This window comes from Acanthochromis polyacanthus, chromosome 11 (genome assembly GCF_021347895.1).
Source record: "Acanthochromis polyacanthus isolate Apoly-LR-REF ecotype Palm Island chromosome 11, KAUST_Apoly_ChrSc, whole genome shotgun sequence".
NCBI lineage: Eukaryota > Metazoa > Chordata > Actinopteri > Pomacentridae > Acanthochromis > Acanthochromis polyacanthus.
Window position 1 is genome coordinate 35,491,591 of NC_067123.1, and position 21,769 is coordinate 35,513,359.

The 21,769-nt window shown below is 39.3% G+C and overlaps 1 protein-coding gene across 2 annotated transcripts in view; it reads right to left on the minus strand.

The window, feature by feature from the left end:
• trps1 (trichorhinophalangeal syndrome I) overlaps positions 1 to 18,656 on the minus strand; it is a 133,304-nt gene extending 114,648 nt beyond the window's left edge. Inside the window, exon 1 of one of the 2 annotated variants that reach the window (XM_051955806.1) lies at positions 18,230 to 18,656. The gene's annotated coding sequence lies outside the window, so the exon portion shown is untranslated. The other variant, XM_022215262.2, reaches the window with a different exon arrangement.
• Between the last annotated feature and the right edge of the window lie 3,113 nt (positions 18,657 to 21,769).

The window sequence follows — 21,769 nt, forward strand, 5'->3', positions numbered from 1 at the left end:
AGTTTTGTTGCTGGGATTGCAAACGCACAAATCCGATCTTCCCATGTACAAATAAAACTTTATCTTGGATCGATACAAACAAACAAGGCTGGCCGGCCGACAGACAGATATAATGTTTCAGTAAGAGTCTCTTTATTTGTCTCGTAGTTGGAGTTCAGCTCCACATTCTATCAATCAAACTCTGAAAATACGGAAAATCACATTACTGTATGCTTAAAGGGAAAAAATAATTGAATAAAACTGCATATATTTATTTACTTAAAAGTTCTTAATTGATATCAACCAATGAAGAAGAATTGTTTGGAATTGGAATTGTTCAAAAGATTTGGATTGTTAAGATTAAAATAATTAAATTGCCTTTATAGCCCGGTTATGTTAGCTTTGGAAACATAAGAAATGCTTCCTTAATGTTATTTTTGGCACATTTTAAAGTTTAGTACTAAAAAAAATAAGCAAACTTGTTTAAAACAACACTCCTTTTTTTTTTCAACAAAAACAGAAAAGAGTGAATGTACACAACAGGAGATAAAACAGCTTTTCTGAATAAGTTCTAATTGATCAGCTGTTTCCTCTTCTAGAGACTCCAGACAGCATTTTTATGGCCAATACCAGATGACATTAAAGAAGAATTACAATTTGTTCCATAAAAAAACAACCTCTAAAGACTTCATTCCAATTTCTCAGGCAAACAGTTGGTTTTGTTGCCATCTTTTGCACTTTTTCTTTTACATCAACATGTAAGGTATCGCCTCCATTCTCATTTTCTTGGTTTTATCTTTGCAACAGAAGTTAAAATCAAATTCAACTTGACAATTACATGAAAATCTGTCTGTAGACAGACAGGAAGCCTAAATGAATTCTCATTTTTCTTTGCAGCTACTGACTCAACGCTTTATCAAAAAGGCACTTTCAGGCTGGGTTTTGTTCCTATGACAACAATATCTCAACAGCATATCACCGCTCTGATCGCTGCTCTATGATAGACAAGCATCACCAAACGTTGTCATCATTTCTGTCTGACAAATCACGTAGTTTGGTATAGATACAGTAGCCACGGCTCCCAACAAGCCTCTCCTCTATTTTCTTGGATATGAGGGTGACAAGTCTCGCACATATGATTGGAAAGGAGCAGAAATGATCACAACAGCACCTTTCTTAAAAAGTTTAAGAGATTTTCTACTGTAACCCCCTCGAAGTGGACTCACAAAAACGGTGGAGCTCTTTGAAAAAAAAAGGAGCTTGGTGAAGTGCATTTTCTCCGCATGCACTCTTTCCTTGTTGGGCACAATTTTGAAAATGATGCTGGTGCACAGAAATAACACGCTACATGGACGCTCGCAGGCAAAAGAAGGTACATCTGTTTTTCATTACTCATTTAAAATGTACTATAAAAGGACCAGAAGCCATTACATTCCAAATGTGAGCTCTAAATAGGCATTATTAGCTAAAAATGGAACCTAATAAACTAATATTAACACTCTTGTATTAATTACATTATAGCCATCCATGTACGATGCCACTTCGATAGGCGGTGACAACTTAACAGGAGCTCTTCAACGGACTAAGTGAACAGGAAAACAATCTAACAATATGTTTTCATCCCTTTGATGGAAAATATAGATATGAAGGCTCCCAGTGGAGCGCATGTCAGTACAATGACGCCCACTATGAGCAGTTGAAGAACAGCTGACATAACTGTTTCTGTCCACGTCAAAACAGTTACTGATGGCTGTCTATGGGTTCCTTTCATGTTCCAGACCAAACTGTTACTCCATTATGAGCCGATCAGCACAAAATCCAACAGCAAAATGTTTATATTTACTAATGGGAGTCCTTTTTTCGATCAAACGGCAACAATTTCTGAGTTGTGGTTTCTTTAATGTGAGCATTGTCTGCTTTTCTTTGGTAGGAGATGGGATTTGTGAGAGTTTTGGATGTTTTTTTGGACAAATGTATTAACCTGAAAACATCAACCGAAGTCCTAGATTATTATAAATGTCATTATTTAAAGATTTTCTGACCAGTAACTGAAGGAAACCATTACCAGATAAACTGATGTTGATAACAATGACTGTACACAGCCCTGAATTATAAAAAAAAATCCAGTTTTAGCCTTGTTAAAATGCCCATATGGTGCTTTTTATATGCCATGGCTGAGCATTTTCATGTGGAAGCCATGGAGCATGAGCTTTCAAGTTTGTTTGATTTTTTTTACACAATCTGGCCAGAGCAAATTGTTTATCTTTGGCTATTTTCAAAGAAAATGTATAGAATAAAGCGATTTTATACTAAATATCACAATTTTTCAGCTCAGTTTTGGATAATTTTCTGATAAAACGACATGTGTCAAGACTGTCAGAGTTCAAAGTCTGATGATTCTTTCTACTTTCACAGTTTCTAGCTGGCACTTTAAAAAAAACTGTCACTTCACACCTGCTGGCACATTTTGAGGTTCATATGGTTAAATTCTAGTGGAGTTTTAAAAAACAGAATAAATATCAGCTCAACTTTCCGGGGTAATGTTCATTAAACAATGATGCAACTGTCACACAGTTTGAGCTGAAACCCACACAGATCAATATTAATAAGTAACAGTGTGAAAATAGCCTATTTTTTCAGAAAATAAAATAAAATGCTGTGTTTAGTGGTTAAAGTTTCTGCCTTTCATTCCTGTTGCTGGTCTGTGCAGTGCACTGATGACAGTCTCAATAACTGCTTTATACAAAGCAAAGCGAAGGAACCAGCCCTCATCATGATTCTTATGTAGAATCAGTTTCCAGTTTGAACATATATGGCTGAATTAAATTCACAATATTACAGCTTGTCATTGTGTAGCATGTTTGAGCAGAGTCATAGGTGAGCTGGTATGCTCGGGTTGCAGCAATAGAAGCTGGAAATTCTTAGAGTTTCAGCTCTAGAGAAAGCAACAGAGTCAAATAACTTCTAGGCCATTCTAAACTCTGAAGGACACACAAAAAAATTATGAGATAAAGATGATAATTACAACTTCTGCACTGCTTTTTGTACTCATGTCTGTTTCCAAATACTTTGAACAAACTCACATTGTCTATTTGGTTTCCTGGCATGTCTTGTTAAGTTGCTCCACCTCTAAAGTGCAGATATCTGTGCTATCTGTGCATTAGCAGAGACAATAGAACAAAGAAGAACCTCTTTTATCGAGTCTGTCATGAGGCAGGGACACATTGTACCAGCAACTGTACTCTCTTGTGCGCATTATTAAGTAACCCTGATCAACCAGATCTTTGAGCCTGTTCGAGGTTAAAGCTGAGGGAGTGGTCTCTCTATTCATTATTGCAAGCAACGCCCTAAGCTTTCAAGTTTTGCTCTGACACAGATGCACGTGCAAGCTACTGACACGCTGCCACTTCCCTGCCATAAACAGGTTCCTCTTAATGCCTAAATAAACAGTTACAGGAATGATATCAGTCCACTTCTTTCTGTGGTGTGCGAATAGAGGCCTAATATTAGAAATACAGAGCGAGGCATGGTTCACTTTTTTTTGGTTTCAGATTAATGACATAGTTCGACTTCATTAAGACTATTTTGGGGATTTTTTTTCATGTGGACAGAGGAAGGGGAACTGCCAGGGAATACATGTTAAAAATGTTCATCTTTAGTCACTTTGATTGGACATGTTCTAAAACATTTCTTATAAAAACGACTCAAATGACATTTCAGGTTGATCTTTTACTATTTGCAAAAGTCAAAATGTAAAAATGCAGCTTTAAAACAGGGTTGCTTTACAATGCATTCACCAAAATAAAGCGCATAAAATGTAAAGTTTAGAAGACTTTGAGACAGCTGGCTGAAATCATCTGAGAAAACTGCGCATCTAAATGATGATTGGTAAACTCCCGCTGTGGCTGGTAGAGGAGGCAAAAAAAACTTACCAACCACAGTCAAGCGAGGATCCGCATTTGCCTGGTGGACGGTGTTAATGTCCCGCCTTGATGGACGATAGTAGCGGGAAACCAGGAGCTGCATAAATCAACACAGGACTGTTGATTCTGACCTTGCTCTCCACAGCTAAGACTCTCATACATCAAAAATAATGGAGAACAAACTCTGCTTCAGTGCTAGTTGTAGGCGTAATGGAAGGAACTAGTAGCTGCATAAATCAACATGTTGATTGTTGACTCTTGCCTTGCTGTCTTTTCCCCCCAAAAATACGGAAAACAAACTACAGCTCTGCCAGAAACACACACACACACAGATCTCACCAGCCTGCCCACGTCTGCCAGACATATCTGATGATTTTAAAACACACACATGCACACACCCAAGAGTGTGTGTGTGTGTGTGTCATGGTTGGGTTTGTCTGTCTGGGTAAGCTCAAACATTACGTCAGTCGCTCGCTCGCACACACACACACACACACACACGTACGTCCACAGGCTGATACACTCGAACCACGCACGCACTGCGACGCAACTCAACACAACTCTCTCTCATGTATACACACATGCACAATTTCCACTCCTGGAGAAATCGGACGTTTCCTGCAAGCGGCCGGCTCAACGGGAAAAATGTCTGGACAAACTTAAGACGCACACACACACAGCGGAACATTTTCAGCCCACAATGTTGACATTATATTCCTTTCCAGAGCCCTTCTATCTGCATGCCGGCCAAGTGAAGCAGCGTTTCCCCCATTGAGCACTATCGGGAAGCGAGGCTGGGAGCTTTCTGGGCCCTCGGTGATGTCAGCGCGAGGCTGGGCTCCATTCAAAAACTGAACTTTCACCAAAATACAAAGCCAAAAACAATCATGTTAGCGTAGCAACTTGCTGTAATTGGATAAATTAATACTTTTCACTGCAGTGAAAACATTCTTTCATGTTTCTCAGTGTCTCAATCAAAGACACTTGGATTGCCTGAGAGGATATTTGATATCATTCTTGCACAAAGCTGCAAAATTGATCTAGCAACTGGGTGTCAAAGCCTCTTCCATTTAACAAGCAAGGTTATTTTGGCAACAACGCAGAGAGAAAAAGTGACTGAATGCCCGAGAGTCATGTCATTCCTCAGATTGTCTACGTTTACAGTTTGGATTCTACAAACCACACTTTTAAAAATGTCTCCCTTTAAACCACTAACGGGCAAGGAACCATATATGGTAACTTCATTGACCTTGAATTTCAACATGAAAATTAAAAATGTTGAATATGTCACAGAAGTAAAAGTCTTCCTTTGTCCTCTAATAACTCTAGGGCTGAAATTTTGAATTTCAAAGTACTTCAATGAGTGTCCTTTAAAGGGTTAAGAACATACAAAAAAAAAAAAACATTCCAAGAAATGTATTTATCATCACTTAACACAACTACTCAACTGTAAAATGTGTGAGTTTCGTCAACTAAGCATGGTTAGTTCTGACGTTTCGGTAGCAAATATGGAAGAGGACCGAGGAGCAAATCCGTCTTTTTCCAACTTCGGAGAAAAGAGAAAATTTCCACGATGTAGTGTGCTTTAACAGAGTGATCTTTGCTGATTGGCTGGGTGAAAACCACAAACTTCTCGACGTTACTGAGAGGTGGGAGCTACGCCAGATTTAATGTGTGCAGAAGTTGCCAAATATGATCACTTGCCTGATGAAGGGTTCAGAGAAAAGATTGAACTCGGCAAAAAAAAGCTGCAAAATATGTGCAATGTAAAAGTGAGTTGTAAATGTTGACCAGGCCCAAACTTTGAAAACCTGCTGAGGTAAGGCTCCAAGTGGTTGTCTAGGACTAGGTATCAGTAGACAGGGACTCCAAAGCAGCAAGGTGCTGTGAGTGCGTTGGCTTAGATGGAAGTGGAGGGCGATACAAGGTTCTGGGTGTTTTTTGACCACAAAGCCGCAGCATCCCGCACCTTTGGAGATGAGGAAAGACCCAGGCAGCGGTGGTCAAGCACACCTTAGGACACCTGCACGCATGCCAACGGGGGAAAAAACTGTTATAAACCAGGGAAGGAGCATGCTGTGGGGTTTGTTCAAGACACCTTGTCAAACTTGATGCTTTTCTGCATCTAATATATTTAAGTGAAACCATCAAAAACTGTTTACCTTGATGAAGTGTCTATTGCTGGTAGATGACGTTATTTTATTCTCAAGCACTGCTCCAACCTTTTAGATGACTCTCACCTTAGTGTGCTTACATTCATCTTCCACCTGTTGCAGTTTGTTCAGTGAGTGTGAATTGACTTTGCTCAGTTGTAAATTAACTTTTAGGTTGTGAAAAAAAACTGTTTAAATTTGTTCATTTGTTGCATCTTTTTGATGTTCTTATTGAAGTCACTGTCAATTTCACTTGCTTTTTATGAACACAAAATTGTATATTGTATGGCTCCATGGTGATATCTGTTAATAGTAAAAGGTGGTTTCCAATCAAATTATATAATGAAAAAAAAAATAACACGTCTTCTCTCACTTCAGTAGCACTTAGATATACCAATTTCTTTAATAAAAAGCTTTATTCTTATTAAGATTTTAAGATTTTGAAAGTTTTATTCAGAGAGATTTGCTTATATGTGAGTCGTATCCTGATTTCAAGCCTGATTTTATTGTGTAAATCGATTTACTTTTTATATTTTTCATCGTTGTGTTAATATACAAATTATTTCCTTGTGTGTCCTGAAAAATTAAGAGATCAAATTCAAACAGTTAAAGTCAAAATAAACCTGCTAGTCTTTATGTTGGTCTTATTTTTTCATTAAGGATCAGTAAATGTCAATGTCCACTGATAATAAACTGTGTATTTTGATATATATTTTTAGCTTTTTCGCCAACCCCTAGTTTTAAAGCAGGTTACCACAACAGAGATGTTAGAGCTCCAGGTACAATGCAAAGATTTTCTTATTTGTCCTAAAATTCTAAAGGATTTTTCTTTAGATGTTCAATCTTAACATCCGATAAATGACTGCGAAGCACAGGGTGTTGCTAAGCTGCAGTTGTTCAGCAACACATTTACGAGATGACCGGTTTAAACAACACTGCGGTGCCCCAAACATTTGTGTTCCACTTTTACAGCCACTGCTCCTAACTCATCTGCTGTCACTTCTCCCTCTGGATGCTGCCTTTCCTCACTCTCTTTTCTTTTCATATTTCCTCTGTTTTCATCTGTAAAACTAAACACCGCCGCAGATGCCTTCTTATTACGCGTAATTCAGGAGAGACTTCTTGAGACACATTGCTTCCTAACCTTATATGCCAACCTATAGCACAATATTACCATCAAAAAAGCTGAATATATTTGACAAACAAACCAAGAAGAGCTTGTTTTATCTCACCCTTCATGACCTGACTTACATTTTAAAGTTGGCTAAACCACTTCCCTGCTTCACAAACTGTCAAACTAATCCTGATTGCATTGTAATTATTTGGAAAATGAAAACAAGCTGAGCAGTTTTATCATATCATACAAAAGACACAAGATTTTCCTTAAATCTAGCGAAAGTAGATAAAGTCTAGATATCTTTTTAATGTTAATCAAAGGTGTGAAACTTGTGAATGTCCAGGCAACTAAAAGAACATACGTCATCGAGCATTATCCGCACCGGCTTTGTGAACTTCCTCCCAAACTATTCCAGACACTAAGCTGAATGTTTTTGTACAGCATGGGAATTTAACCTGATCATTTAACTGACTCCGATTTGTCAAAAAGAGCAAGAGAGAAAAGCAAAGGGTGCAAAAGAGAGAGATTCTCACAGCTCGATGAAATCAGCCTCTAAAGAAAAGCGAGAGGACAACTTTGTGTGTGTGAAGCACTAAAAAGCCCAAAAGCCATGTTGCAGAACAAACGCCATGCCCCCACTGTGCTATTCCACCCACTGCAACACACACACACACACACACACACACACACTCAGGCCTGAAGTAAATTTAACTGTCAGCCGTAAAGTTTTCAACCATAGCAAGTGATCTTTTGCCCCCTTTTCTCGCCCCACTTTTCCTCCTTCTGTCTATGCAAATGACCCTCATGTGTCCTCCTGTTGTCCATCCCTTCCTACGTTTTATTTTCTTTCTTCCTATTTCCATTCTATTGTCACATTAAGGCAGCCTTTCCTTCTTTACTTATGTCTATCGCAGCCTTCTTTTGTACCCCTCCGTGTGCTTCCTTTTCTCTTTCCCTTCCATCCATCAATCCATCCGTCTTCTTTCCTGCCCAACTCCACAGTCCAACGCTGACCTCCTCTTTCCTACCTTCCCAGAAGTGAGAAACTATCCTTTCCTCTTCCCTCTCTCCATTCATTCTCTCCCCTGACCCCCACCCCCCACTACACCTACACAACACACACACACACACACTTCTGACTGTGGGCCTCTGACACCCACCTCTTCGTCTCCTTCCACAAAAAGTCTCAAAGACCCCCAGATGTGTGCCCCTCTTCATTTCCATTTCAAAAAAGGAACCACCTCCCTCCTTCCCATCATCCATCTATCCGAGCGTCCACTTCTTCACACACACAGCAGACCCTTCAAAAACACACCGTTACACACACACACACTTATCAGCAAGAGGACTTTTTTCTATTTTCACTAGGGACAAAAAAATACATAAAAAAATTCAAATCAGAACCTCTTTAGGGGATTTCTGCACTGATAAACACAGCCTGTATCAGTGATACCAGAATACTTCCCTCTTTTAGGAATGTTAAAGACATGCTGACCTTCAAAACTATGATTTTTCCATAGGAAGAAACATGCTGATTGCAACAATTTTCAGAAATCTCTGTGGTCTTCAACTTGGATGGTGTTTTTAACACAACAATCTGCAAAAATTAGGGTTCATCATAGTTATTAAGTCTGTGAAATTAATCAAAGTGGAACAGAAACTCTGTTTGACAAGATGGCTTTCTTGATTTTTCTGCAAATAAACACTTTGAAAATTACTACAAGAACTTTTCATGAACACACCCCACTCCGTCCCATGGAAGAGGTCCACTGCAAGGACAAAGAATAATGCACACAAAGGTAGTTAAACACAACTGCAAAAAATGAATACTTTCTTTGGAAATCCATCTGATGATGATTCACCAACTGAATCAGAGTGTTCAGATGCCTTTTTGGTTTGATTAGTTGTGCAAAAGCCAAACATATTGAGTTTAAACCACTAGAAAAAAAAGCAGACATCTACATTTGAGAACCTAGGACAGAAGAATACTGACACTTTGCCATCAAATTTATTCATATAAGATATTATTTTATTATTTCATTGTTCTTTACCCAAGTGGCAATAAACCATAATCCTAATTTCAGATTATACCACGCAGCCCTTGTGCCACATTTAAAACCATTTAATCCAACAGGTTGTCTCCTTTTTACTCAAAGTCAAGTGTTTCATTAAAAGTCAAACAATTTCCTGCATAATGCATGATGCACACGCTAAAATAAAGTTCTTGTACCAGAGCACAAGATGCTACACCTTTAAATATGCCAATTAAGCACTCTTTACTGCTGTGAAAGAAGATGAATCCCTGCTTTTTCAAAAGTTATATGGTTTGAAGTGAGGCCCTGAGGGCATCAGCCTCAAACTGTCTGTAAGGCTGCCCCCTCTAAAGCCCAGCGCTGCTACTGGAGGATTATTTTACAGTATCAGAAAACTCCAGACCGGCCCCATCCTGCAGAGAACAGGTGAGACACTTTGCTATGCCACGTGCATTTCACCGCTCCTTTCACATTTGGGCGAGAAATGTCCAGCTAGACCAGAGGCGACTTGAAAGGGTGTCTCCCTGAGCTTTCTTCCTTTTTTTCTTCCTCTCTGTTACGCAGCAGCCAGCCATGAATAAAATAACACATCAGGTCAGACTGGCCACTCATGAATTACAGTTGCTTGTTGCATTTCTAATCTGCATTTTCCGTTCTTCATTTTCCACACACCAAAGAGTCCACACAGCCAGAGGCGCACGCAAGAAAAATAAAGAAAGGAATCAGTAGAAACAAGTGTGGCTACTCGCTTTAATGAAAAAAACAATGTGCATCATAGTCACTTAAATCATAGTTTTAATTTGACGGGACGTCATAAAAAGTCTGCCCTTATAACACACACACACACACACACACACACACTGTCAGACACATGCATGCACACAGCACAGTGAGGACAAAGACTACTTTGAAAAGTTACTCAGCCACCAGATGTTTTAGCCTGATCCCAGACTACAATACTAATGGGGCTGTACATGCATGTGTGTTTGTGTAAGTGTGTGCGTGTGTGTGCATGTGTGTGTGTGTGTGTAGGAGAACAAGGGGGAAAGAGTCCAATGGCATAAAAAGCAGCAAAACTGAGTCCATTTTCTCAGCAGGTACGCAGTCATAAGAAAGCTACTAACACTTTCAGCAGTGAAACAATTTGCTTCGTATTTCACACTACATCCCAGAAAACACACATTCACACATACAAACTGCAAGGTTTACACTTGGGGAACTCGACATTGTGAGCACATGTGTATTCACCGAGGGGCTGAGAGCGCTTCACAGATGCAATCACATCCATCCATGAAATAAAGAGGAACTAGCCGGCAATAACGCTGCACGACTGCGAGACTATACGCGACAGACAAAATGCTACACAAGCGTGCCACATCAAACCTTGGAAGAATTATCACTGTGCCTGAGAAAGATCCCAACAGCAAACAAATGCCACATTGTATTTAAAGTGCAATACTTTTAGAGTGAGTAAATAAAGTATTCTGACAGTGATTGCAGCACACTCACAGTCTGTCCTGTCTTGTATTACAGATATAACAAGAGAGAGAGAGATTTAGAGATAAGACGAAAGAGTCATTTAGAGAGAGAGAGAAAAAGGAAAATGTGAAGCGCACAAAGACAGAAAGCAAGAAATTTGTCAGCTCAGAAATCAAAGTGTGTGTGTGTGTGTGTGTGTGTGTGTGTGTGTGTGTGTGTGTGTGTGTGTGTGTGTGTGTGTGTGTGTGTGTGTGTGTGTGTGTGTGTGTGTGTGTGTAGCTTCTTGGTTTGACTGTTGACAGAGCAGACAGTTAACCTTCAGTACAGAAATAAACAATCAGCGAGTCAATTCAATCATAACCAAGCAGCAAACGAGATAGACCCGACCTCAAGCGGAGGAGATAAATGCCAATAGACTCTTGGAATAACTGATAGCCATCTATCAACAACGCTCTGCCGTCTGGAGATGAATGTGCACTAATACTAAGCGTGAGAGGATGCGTGCAGATGGGTGCCATATTAATGAAATATATGAAACTACAGAGGCTTGAAATCACCTGTTAACAGACGACAACCACTTTAGAAATAACCAGCGGAACACTCATAACTCAGATTTGCCCTGAAGTAGCAGAAATGAAAGCTAATGTTGCAGAGTCCAAACCTCGCAAAGTGGAACATGCTCGATCTTGCATTTTCCTACTGTAACAACAACAGGTGAATGTGTGGGGTCGCAGCAGGTAATTCTCCTTCAAAACCAAATGGCTTTCTGTCATTTAGAATCAAGCAACGACGGCAAACTTTTCATGCATGCAGCTTCCTTGATTTAAAAAGAAAAGCAGAGGAAAGAAATCGCAACACTTCCACTTGAGAAAAGTCTCGCTGAATTAAGCATACAGTACTTGAGGAAAATGGTTTCGTACTCTCTCCATCTGTGTGTTTTTTTTTTCTTTTTTCTTTCTGCTACAACACAAAGAAGCTCACAACATAAATCACATTCAAATTCATGCCACTTATAGCACTGTCACATTTTCCGTAGTTAATTTTCACTGTCTGCCTGCTGGGTGCAGTGTGAAAAGCGTAAGGAAAAAAAAAAAATACAGATGGAGCAATCCTCACGGGAACACTTAAGAAAACAGTATAGAAATGTACTCATTACAACGCAAGTTTAAATCTCTTTCTGCAGCTTGCAGCAAATGTGGCAGCCGCTCACCATTTAGCTCCTCATTATATACTGTCTTATAAAGAGCAAGCAAATCAGAGGCACACAGAAGTGTACAAATCTGTACAAGGGAACTGGTTTAGAAACATTTAGAAAGTCATAAGTTAAAGAAGAGAATACCAGGATCACTCTTGCCATTTGATTTTTTTTAATTCACCACATTTTGGTTTCATTTTTTATATGCAAATTAGGAGTGTTGCATAAAATACTCCCAACATCTTAAATGAAGGACAGAAATTTGATGTGGCCTGTGAAGCCAGCAGGTAAAGAGACTTCACACGCTGAAATTAAAGTGAAGACTGTTCCTTGAAAAACCTCCATTCAAACAGCATGTTTACTGTGTTGGATTATCCCGCTCTTGATCCTTTTCAAGTCATCTGAGTTGTGTTTTTTTAACCGTCCATGAAGGCACGAAGGTAGCCAAAGAGATGATAAATGCACCTACTGTATGAGGTTCTAATGTGGCAGCTGCAAGCATTATTGGTCCACTTTGCTAAGAGCTGCAAGACAGATTAGTACTGGATCTCATTCAAATTCATTATGCAAGGATTAAAAAATAGAAAATGGGCATTTCACCAATATTTCACCTCAATTATAAAACCGATTCCGTTCTAATGATATTTGCTGCATGAATTTTTGGCTTAGGAAGTTAGAATAAGTAAGTGTGCTTAACCTTTTAATGGTTTGGAATGTGGAATAATGTACTTCTCAAATGAGAGACCATTTAGAGGAAGATTTTTCCATTATGATGATAAATATAGCATGATGATGGACAACATGAAGAGTGGAAATACACTTTTACACAGATTTTACAATGCAGAGTTAACTTTCACGCTTGTGAAACTTATTTTTTTCTGCAAAAATTTGATCAGATTTCCAGATTAAACATGTCAAGTTGGTCTCAAGGTAGTCACTGATAATTTTTTTTATCGGGAATACACGTCTCTCCAAATGATGATGTCATCCATTTTTAAGCCCCATTTCCTTTTTTCTGTCATTTAAACCAGGATAACACCTGTAGTTTAGCTGAGAGAAGACGTGGAAATTGCAGCACCGTCTAAAGTTTGAAACTTCAAATTGTGGTTCCCCTGAAAAAAAAAAATCACTGCTGTGTTGTAAATGTGACAAAACGCGATGCATTAATTTAGTTTTTGGCTCAGGAAGTTAAAACAAGTAAGTGTGCTTAACCTTTTAAGGGCTTGAAATGTGGAATAATGTCATTTTCAAATGAGAGACCATTTAGAGGAAGATTTTATGATTACCACGACAAAAGGTAAGATGATGGTGGACAATGTGAATCAAACGTAAACTTTGATGAGTGGAAATACACTTTTACACAGATTTTCCAATGCAGAGTTAACATTAAGGCTGGTGAAAGTCAGTTTTTTCAAACAAATCTGATCAGATTTCCAGACTAAACATGTCAAGTTTGTCTCAAGGTAGTGACTGATATCTTTTATAGGGAATAGACCTCTCTCCAAATGACAATGTCATCTGTCCTTTAAACACCTGTAGTTTAGCTGAGAAAAGACGTGGAAGCTGCAGCACCGATAAAACCACACGTTTGCGTCTGAAGTTTGAAACTTCCAGTTGTCTCTCACCTGGAAAAGAAAACCACCTCTGAGTAGTAAATGTGACAAAACATTTCCGTACAACAACACTGGAAACAACAATTCATCAGTTCACGATTCATTTACAACTGTAACCTGATTTATTGGAAATTTAGCTGAACACAGGGTTGGAACAAATCACTTGTGTTGTTGTACACAAGGTCAAAACTCAACGGAGCAGTGATTGATAACTGAACATCTGCGTGTGCGGGAAGCATCAGCACGATTCGTATACTGCTGAGTCAAAGCAGTCAGAACTCACTACTCATTGCACAACACAACTTTCAAGTCAAAGCTGCCCTAAGCAAAGACACAATACATTCTGTATTGTACATTTTTAGAGATTTAACTGACACAGGACCAAGCAGGCGTTGTGGAGTTTACACCTTCTGTAACAGGAGAGCTTCTATAACCACAAGGCCGTACTGCTGCCTGTGTCACCACCTTGGGCTGGGGTAGGTTTAAATCGCTCAACCGCCACTTTATCGCTCTCTGCTGCATCGCGACAGGATTTTTACTCCTTCAGATCAAAAAGGGAGAAAAATTATCCCGTATTTAGAACTCGCACGCCCTGAAAAAACCTTAAAAACTGAAGGGAAAAAGGAATCATTTCATCCTAAACCAAGACCATGTGCTCGTTATCTGAAGCAGGCCATCGAAAAGACAGACTCAAAAGTCGAAAATAGACCCAACGACATTAGAGACAAACTCCAGCCTAAACAAGACTGCACTAACCACAGACAGAGTGGGGATGACATTTTGGGCATTTAGCAGACACTCTTTTCCAGAGTGACTTCCAGTAAATGCAACAAGAGAATAAGCTCCAATCCCTGCATCGCCAACGTTAAAAGCAGCTAATATAAAGTAATGAAATACCCCAAACAATATGTCCAGACCGTTAAATAAGTTAAAAAACAATTGTGTCCTTGGGATATGAGCAAAACAGGAGGCCGGGTAATAAAAAAAAGTGCTAGCTACAGAACTATGGGCCAAGAGAGCCAGAAGCCTTGAAAAAAAAGTTTTTTTTCTTTAAATAAACTATCCGTGACAAATGGATGTTTTCCTTTATCTGAACTGCAGGCAGGGTTGAGATGAATAACGGCTGATTGCTCTAATAGATGCTATCTTCTCCCTGCTTATTGGAAACAGTGCGAGTTAAGACAAGTTCCTGCTCATAAATAAATGGAATTAGAAATTAGAAATAAATAGGCAGTTTGTGCAATCACACGAATAAAATTCCTTTAACGCTCTCTGACGAAAAGGTCTGAGCGCAGACTTCATTAGCGCGGTGGTTTAATGGAGCTATATTGAGATGTTAGGTAAATGTCAGCTGTGAACACTTATGATAAACTATTTGAGCAGGGCTTCCTGCCGATCTAATTATCTGACACAGCAAAAATACACAAAAGTAAAAGTCAAACTTGCAAGGGGAAAAAAAAGATAAAAGTTTGAAACAATTGCTGGTGGTGTCGTTTTAGTAATAACTAACAAACCATTTCCAAATTGTCTTAATATGAATGATTATGAATTTAAAGAGCTGCTCTCTCGTCAGATCAGAGGAGCAGCTTTTCCTTTCAGCGGGCAACAGGTTTATGAATTTGCTAGTATGATGTCAGCATGAGCCACAGAAATCCTGCTAATAGCAAAGCAATAATAACACGAGATTAACTAACCTCTGGCTCCTGATGATGTGCATTTAACAAGACTAAACAGGCAGAAATGTTAAGAAAGAAGAAAAAAGAGGCAGTAGTTACCTAAAACCTCTACAGGAGGAAGATATAAGCCTTCTATCAGACCTGTAAATATTTCTCCTGTTTTACTTCTTACCGAAGCTAGGTGAGATTATTGATTCACACTCCCTACAGGTTCGTACAACTTCTTTAAGTCTTAAGCAACAAAATCCATCACATGTCTACCGGCGAAATCACTGCTAAAAAGCAGCTCGGACCAGGTTAAAGTTTTCTACCCTCTATCTTAGAACGGCCCTTTTCTTCCCCTCTCGCACGGCTCAGAAAACGACCAAAGACAAATGCATGGCAGCCCACAAAATCACTACAGTTGTTCCTCGTGTCTTACAGAACATCAAACCATCAATAAAACACAGGAGATACATTCCAGCTAGTTGAACAGGACATTTCTGACTTCCCTCGCTCCATGTGTTCTCTCTCCCTTCTCGAAACTTTCTCTCCCTTCCAAGTTCCACCACAGAGACTTCACATATTGCAGCCATATGAGTAAAGTCTCCGCCGCACATACAGACACACACATGCAGGGGGAAAAAAGTGCTGTGCTGTCTCCCACGAACGTCTCACACACACATACAGGAATGAGAGTTTTACAAGCAAGAGGTTCTCTTTAGGAAGTTGTCAACTATTTTGACGTTTAATAGCCGCTACGAACAAGGCTGTAAGATACAATAATATCCAGTGTCTGGGAGGCGGAAAAATCTTTTAGGAAAAAAAAAGTTATGGAGCCCGATTGATACTTTGGCGGATCGAGTGTTTTTACTAATTTTATAGAAGATTGTTAAAAGTTGTAAAAAGTCTGACACACATGATAACTCTGGGTATAAAGAACAAGTTATTGGGACACGAACTGTTTGCAGTTAAGAGTCACTGTAACCAAGAGCAGGCAGAAAACTTTAGCGGACAGCAAAGCCTGAAAATACTACCGACTAAATAAAAAGAATTTATTAGAATTAGAAATGTATTAAAAGCACTTAATCCGGATTTGTGAAAGTGTCCAAAAGTGCTTCGAGATGAGGATAAATTGATGTAATCCAGGTGAGATAACAAAAGTAACAAAAGCAAAAGATGATCGTACCTAAAGGAAAAAATAAATCACCATTACGTATGCAAAAGCGTCAAAAAGCAGATGTGAAAACACTGTTGGGAAACGTTGCACATGGAGCTGAATGACTCACGTAAATTTAACTTGAACTGAGACGAAAATACACAGAAACTTCAGTAATTTCATTCAACTTTGACGACACTTTCGCACACTTTTAGTTTTGCTTCTTCATGTGAAAGTCTGCAAACTTTTGCTCCTCCAAAGTCTAAGCAAACCCTCGACATTTATAGTTTCACAATTAAGATTTGTGCTGCTGCTTGTGAGCAACTTAAACCTTAAAAGTTCAACCCATCTCGTGCATTTCTCCTCAAGCGATCCCCACAGTTTTTTACGAGCTAAAGAGAAGCGAGTGTGTAACTTTTCTCCCTTCTGTTGTGGCCGAGAAGAGCATGAAAAGTTGCACGATTTGCCGAACAATTATGACTTAAAATTGCAGATTTAACAAGAAACTTTTAGTGTCGAATTCTGCTTGACGATGCAAAGACTCAGGAAGTTTTGGACATGAAGAAATTGCTGCAGATCAGAGCAAAAGTCTGGCAAATCTGCTTTGTTTTTTACCATATAGCAGCGAGGTTATCTGCTGAATAAAAGTCGGTCCGTACATAAGCAAGCTCTTTTTGGGGGGCCTAGAATTGGAGAAGTCTGGTTTGATGTAAAAAAGGCTTCCTTGCAGTGTGTGCCTCATTGTGCTGCCTTCACATACTCTGCTCTCCCCACAGAGTTGTCATGCCTACCCAGCTCCCTTATCTCAAAGGAACATCACAGTTTCTTACGACAGGGGAGGGAGTGCAGGGGAACTTGTTTTGTTTTTTTTTACCCCTTTTTAAACAAAAGTTGAGTGGAAATGCAACTCAGGCTTTCCTGCCATGAAACAACAACAACAACAAATAAATAACTGCTATTCGAGCTAATAAGGTGGATGAGAGAGGAAGAGGAGGAGGACGAGGAGGGGGGATACTTTACCATGCGCTCTTCCTAACAATGAAAAAAACAGCGCCATAAACCGGCTGATAATCTACTTTTTGTCCGCTTTTAATAAACTATTAAAAGTCAGCGTTTTAGGTGAAAACCCCACATTCTCTCCTTCGCTTTCTCTCTCTATCTATCATGTGCGTCATTCGCAGCAGCAGCAATCTGAACTTGAGTATCAAGTTTGCAAAAAAAAAAAAGTTATCAATGAAAACAGGCAAAAACAATCACACGGCGGCGGCGGAGCGACTCGATCGGGTTCGCGGGCGGACACACAAGCAAGCGTGGAAAAATGAAACTTAAAAGAAGATGATACGAACCTACTCGAGGCGACTAAAGTCACTCCACGTCCCCCTTGTTGCTGGCTTGAAGTGTTAAATCAAAGCAGTAGCCGTTTCCCCTCCCCGAGTTGTAGTAGTAGAAGAAGAAGCAGAAGAAGAAGAAGAAGAAACCCCCCCTACCCCCGGTGAAAGATTTGTATTTGTGTTGAGGGTGTCCCGGGCTGCAAATGTAAATTGCCATGTGAATTCAAAGCGCTGCTGCTCTTTTTTCCTCCTCTCCTCTCCTCTCATTCAAGCTCAGGAGCATTTCTTTTTTCCTTACCGACGCCGCTCAGGCCGTTAGTTACATAAGACGCAAACCGATTGCTGCCCGTCGTAAAAACTAAGAACGGCTAAACACACGCACAGCAGCAGCAGCGGCGGCGGCAGCAACAGCAACATTTTGTCTCCTAATCGCTTCCTTTTTTTGACACACACAAAAACGATACATCTCATCCGATTCCGACAGCATGCATTATTATTATTTTTTTTTTTTTTGCTCTATAATTTTTACGTCACCTCCTCTAGTCGCACCAATGCATTGTGTTGTGCATATTTCTCCTCTGGTGCTGCTTACCTGTTGATCAAAAAATAAAGCCTCTTTTCTCTCTCTGTTGTGTGTGTGTCTCTCTGTTAAGATGGTGGCTGGCTTGGCTTGGCTTGGCTGGTTCGTCTCTTTCTTTGTGGGTTTTTTCTTTTTTTTCCTCTCTTTTTTTTTGTTTGTTGATGATGTCGGACGGGGTGACTGTGAACTACAAGCTAATAATGGCTGAGGATATTTTTTTTGCAGCAATATTCCGATGGTGTAGTTGCAGTTATTGAGTTAAGCCCCCCCACCACTATAAAAAAGGAAGACGAGAAAGTGAGGGGGAGGTTTGCCGGCCACAGCAAACCAAATCAGCTCGTTATCAGTAATTTTTCTTGGGGTTTTTTTCTGTTCAGACTGGTGTTATCGCAGTGCTGTGACAGGACCTCTCTGCAGGCTGTGGGCATTACGTCAGAGGAGGAAGACACAGCAGCTCTATTAATATCAAGAAGCCACCCGAAGACCGACTCTTAAAGCGACACGCACACGCTCTAATCTCACCTATTTGCACATCCAGCCCTGGACCGAATCAACTGGTCCGGCTAATTCAGGAGAACTGACTCTTAAAGGGACAGTTTGACATGAAAAAAAAGTCCAAATAGGCTTTGATAAACTGTTAAAAAGTCAACCCCCCAGCAAAACCTTTATTACATATAAAGAAAATTGATGTATTGATAGAATTGATATTGACAAAAGATGATAATTTACCTCCGCTAATATGAATCAAATGTTCTGGCAAATTCAGGGGTACTGACTCTTAAAGGGACTGTTAGACATGAAAAAAGTGAAAATAGGCTCCGATTAACTGGTAAAAATTCATGTCCCCAAACAAAACTTAAATTATCTAAAATTATATATAAATATATATTAATTATATATATAAAATTGATATGTAATATCAATCAATATCAATATTACATCATAGATACTCTGATGAAGCCTAACTCTTAAAGGGACAGTTGCACATGGAAACCTCAAGTTCCAGATTCAAACCTCAAATCAAAATCTTAGGCCATATAAAATTAAGAAAATGTATTTAATCTAAACCAAATCCGTTTAGGTCTCCTTGTAGACTGTAAGATCAGAGGTTCACACATATTAGTAGGTGGGTTGGACGTGGTATTTTAGTGCATAACGGTAAAATATAGAAGAAAAAGGTGTTGCAGCATGTGTAATCAAGGGATTAGAAATCTAAAAAACAAGACAAATACTTCCAAAGGTGCAAAAATGTGCAAGTTTACGACTCTTATCTGCTGTAATTACCTATTTGACCAGAGGACAAATTGCCAAACTAAACTAAACTCATGTGTCAAACAAAGTTTTGCATCACTTTCATTATTTTGCTGTCCTTTTCTTCCTCCTTAATACTGGTGTAACAATAAATGCATGTCCACTGTAAGTTTGTGGCTTTCATGCAAGTGTGTGCACCAGGACATGCATGGCTACACAAATACTAGAGGCTTCAATGGAGCATCCAAACGTTGCTCTACAGCACCTCCAGTGGCTGAAGCTCACCATGGTAGCTTTAAGTTTTAATTGAAAAGGATTTAGCTTCAACCTATTAACACTGATGGAGACACTGCATTCTTTACTAAGGAAAAAGTATTAGGAAAATATAAATATATTAAAATACTTAAATGTTCATACAAAATCACAGAAGCAAGAATTTACATTTCGTTTTTGTGATTGTTGAGTTGCAATGGAGATTAAATGATTTTACCAGATAATATTGATTATGACTTAATCTTTTCCTTGAGGCATAACAAAGTTTAAAAAGGGCAAGATGGTGATGATTCATATGAACTTTTTAATACTTAGCTGAAAAACACAAAGTAGTTGTACAAGATTTTAATCATTTCTATTCAAACTGAGCTCTTGAATAGTTTTACAGCTCGAATTTAAGTCCATTTAATAAGCAAGATGCAAATATTCTACACTCAGATGCAGCTTGAAAGTATATACATCGTTCACTGCCTCAAAATACATGAAAAACTCAAGTTAAACTCCGATAACAGGACCAAACTCATATCTCAAATCAACACCTTGGGCCATATAAAATTAGGAAAATGTGTTTCATCTGAACCACATTTGATTTGGTCTCCTCCTACACTGTAAGATCAGAGGTCCATAAATATTAATAATTCTTATCTGCTATTACTAGCTATTTAACCAGAGGGCAAATGAAACATGAGCCAGCATGATCAAAATCTCCATCAGTAAATTAATATGTAAAATGATCATTTACCTTGTCGTGGAAAGCTTGTGCATCTTCAGGGCACCTCTGCAGATACTGTAAAGGTAATGTATCAGCTTTACCAATTAAAGCATCCAAAGTCTACTGATAAATAATACCTGCTTTTATGTTATGCATTCTCATTGCACACAAAAGAAAAAAACCCTCACAGTGTTGAGAGTGCATGCAGATGTTTAGTGTGGGTGGTCACATGGAAACCAAACGACAAAGACAAGATGAATGTTGGTGAAGCACAAATGATGCCTCTGTGTGATTTCATATTGCATACTCAGTCATGGCTCAAGATTTGTTATTGTGGTATTGTGGCAATAATGCAAAAATAATCAAAGAATAGTTTACAGGGATGCTTTGTGGGCGACATAAATAATGAATAGCTGTGCCCTTGTTAGCTCATACGAGCACTTGGCTGTTGGCTGAGTCTCTCACCCTTCTCTTCACAGTATTTCTCACCACTATTGCCCCACGAGGAGGAAGGGACTGTGAACTTTTCAGCTTCTTTTTTCAAACGCTGCCCTTCAAACGCCAAAGGTAAGAATTTTTCTGCTAACAAAAGCAATACTGCAGCCTCCAGGCAAGCACGCTGCTGGATCCACCACCTCCGGAGCAGTGCAGGCTTTGCACGGACCACAGAGGACGAGTCACACTGAAGAAATAATACACCTGCCACCTGCCGCAGGTCTTGTACATAAACCTCCAATTGATTTCTTTATGAAATTTCCCAATCTCTTGCCTTTGTCAGTGATTTTCTGCATTCCTTGAGCGTTTTTTTTAAGCAAGAGATTGTCTAATAGCATTCTCCTCCTATTTTTATGACTAATACTGCCACACTGGAATAAATATGCACACACAATCATGGGTTATATGAACAACATACATCTTCCTAACTCGATTAGATCTCTTTTCTGTCACAAGTCTCTTTCTTTAACTCTTGCAAAGTCACGAAGAGCTGCTGGGGAAGTTTGAAAGCAGCACATGCTTATTTTTACCTGTTGTGTGGTCATGCGGTGCCAATTTTTCTAATTGATTGTATATCGAAAGCATGCTGAGTGTATTTGGTCACTCCTGCTGCCTCATCATTACTATGGATACACGGTTCCAATCCACCAAATCCGGAGGCATTTGCTGACCTTATTAAGTGGATCAGGTATCAGTTGGATGTGACAATCCGCATTAAGCAGATTTAATTTATCAGTCTCATTATACAGTCCAGTGGTTTTGCTAGCTATCACATTGCTTAAGTTATGGTAGGCTGCTGACTCAGTTTTTAGTGCAACAGT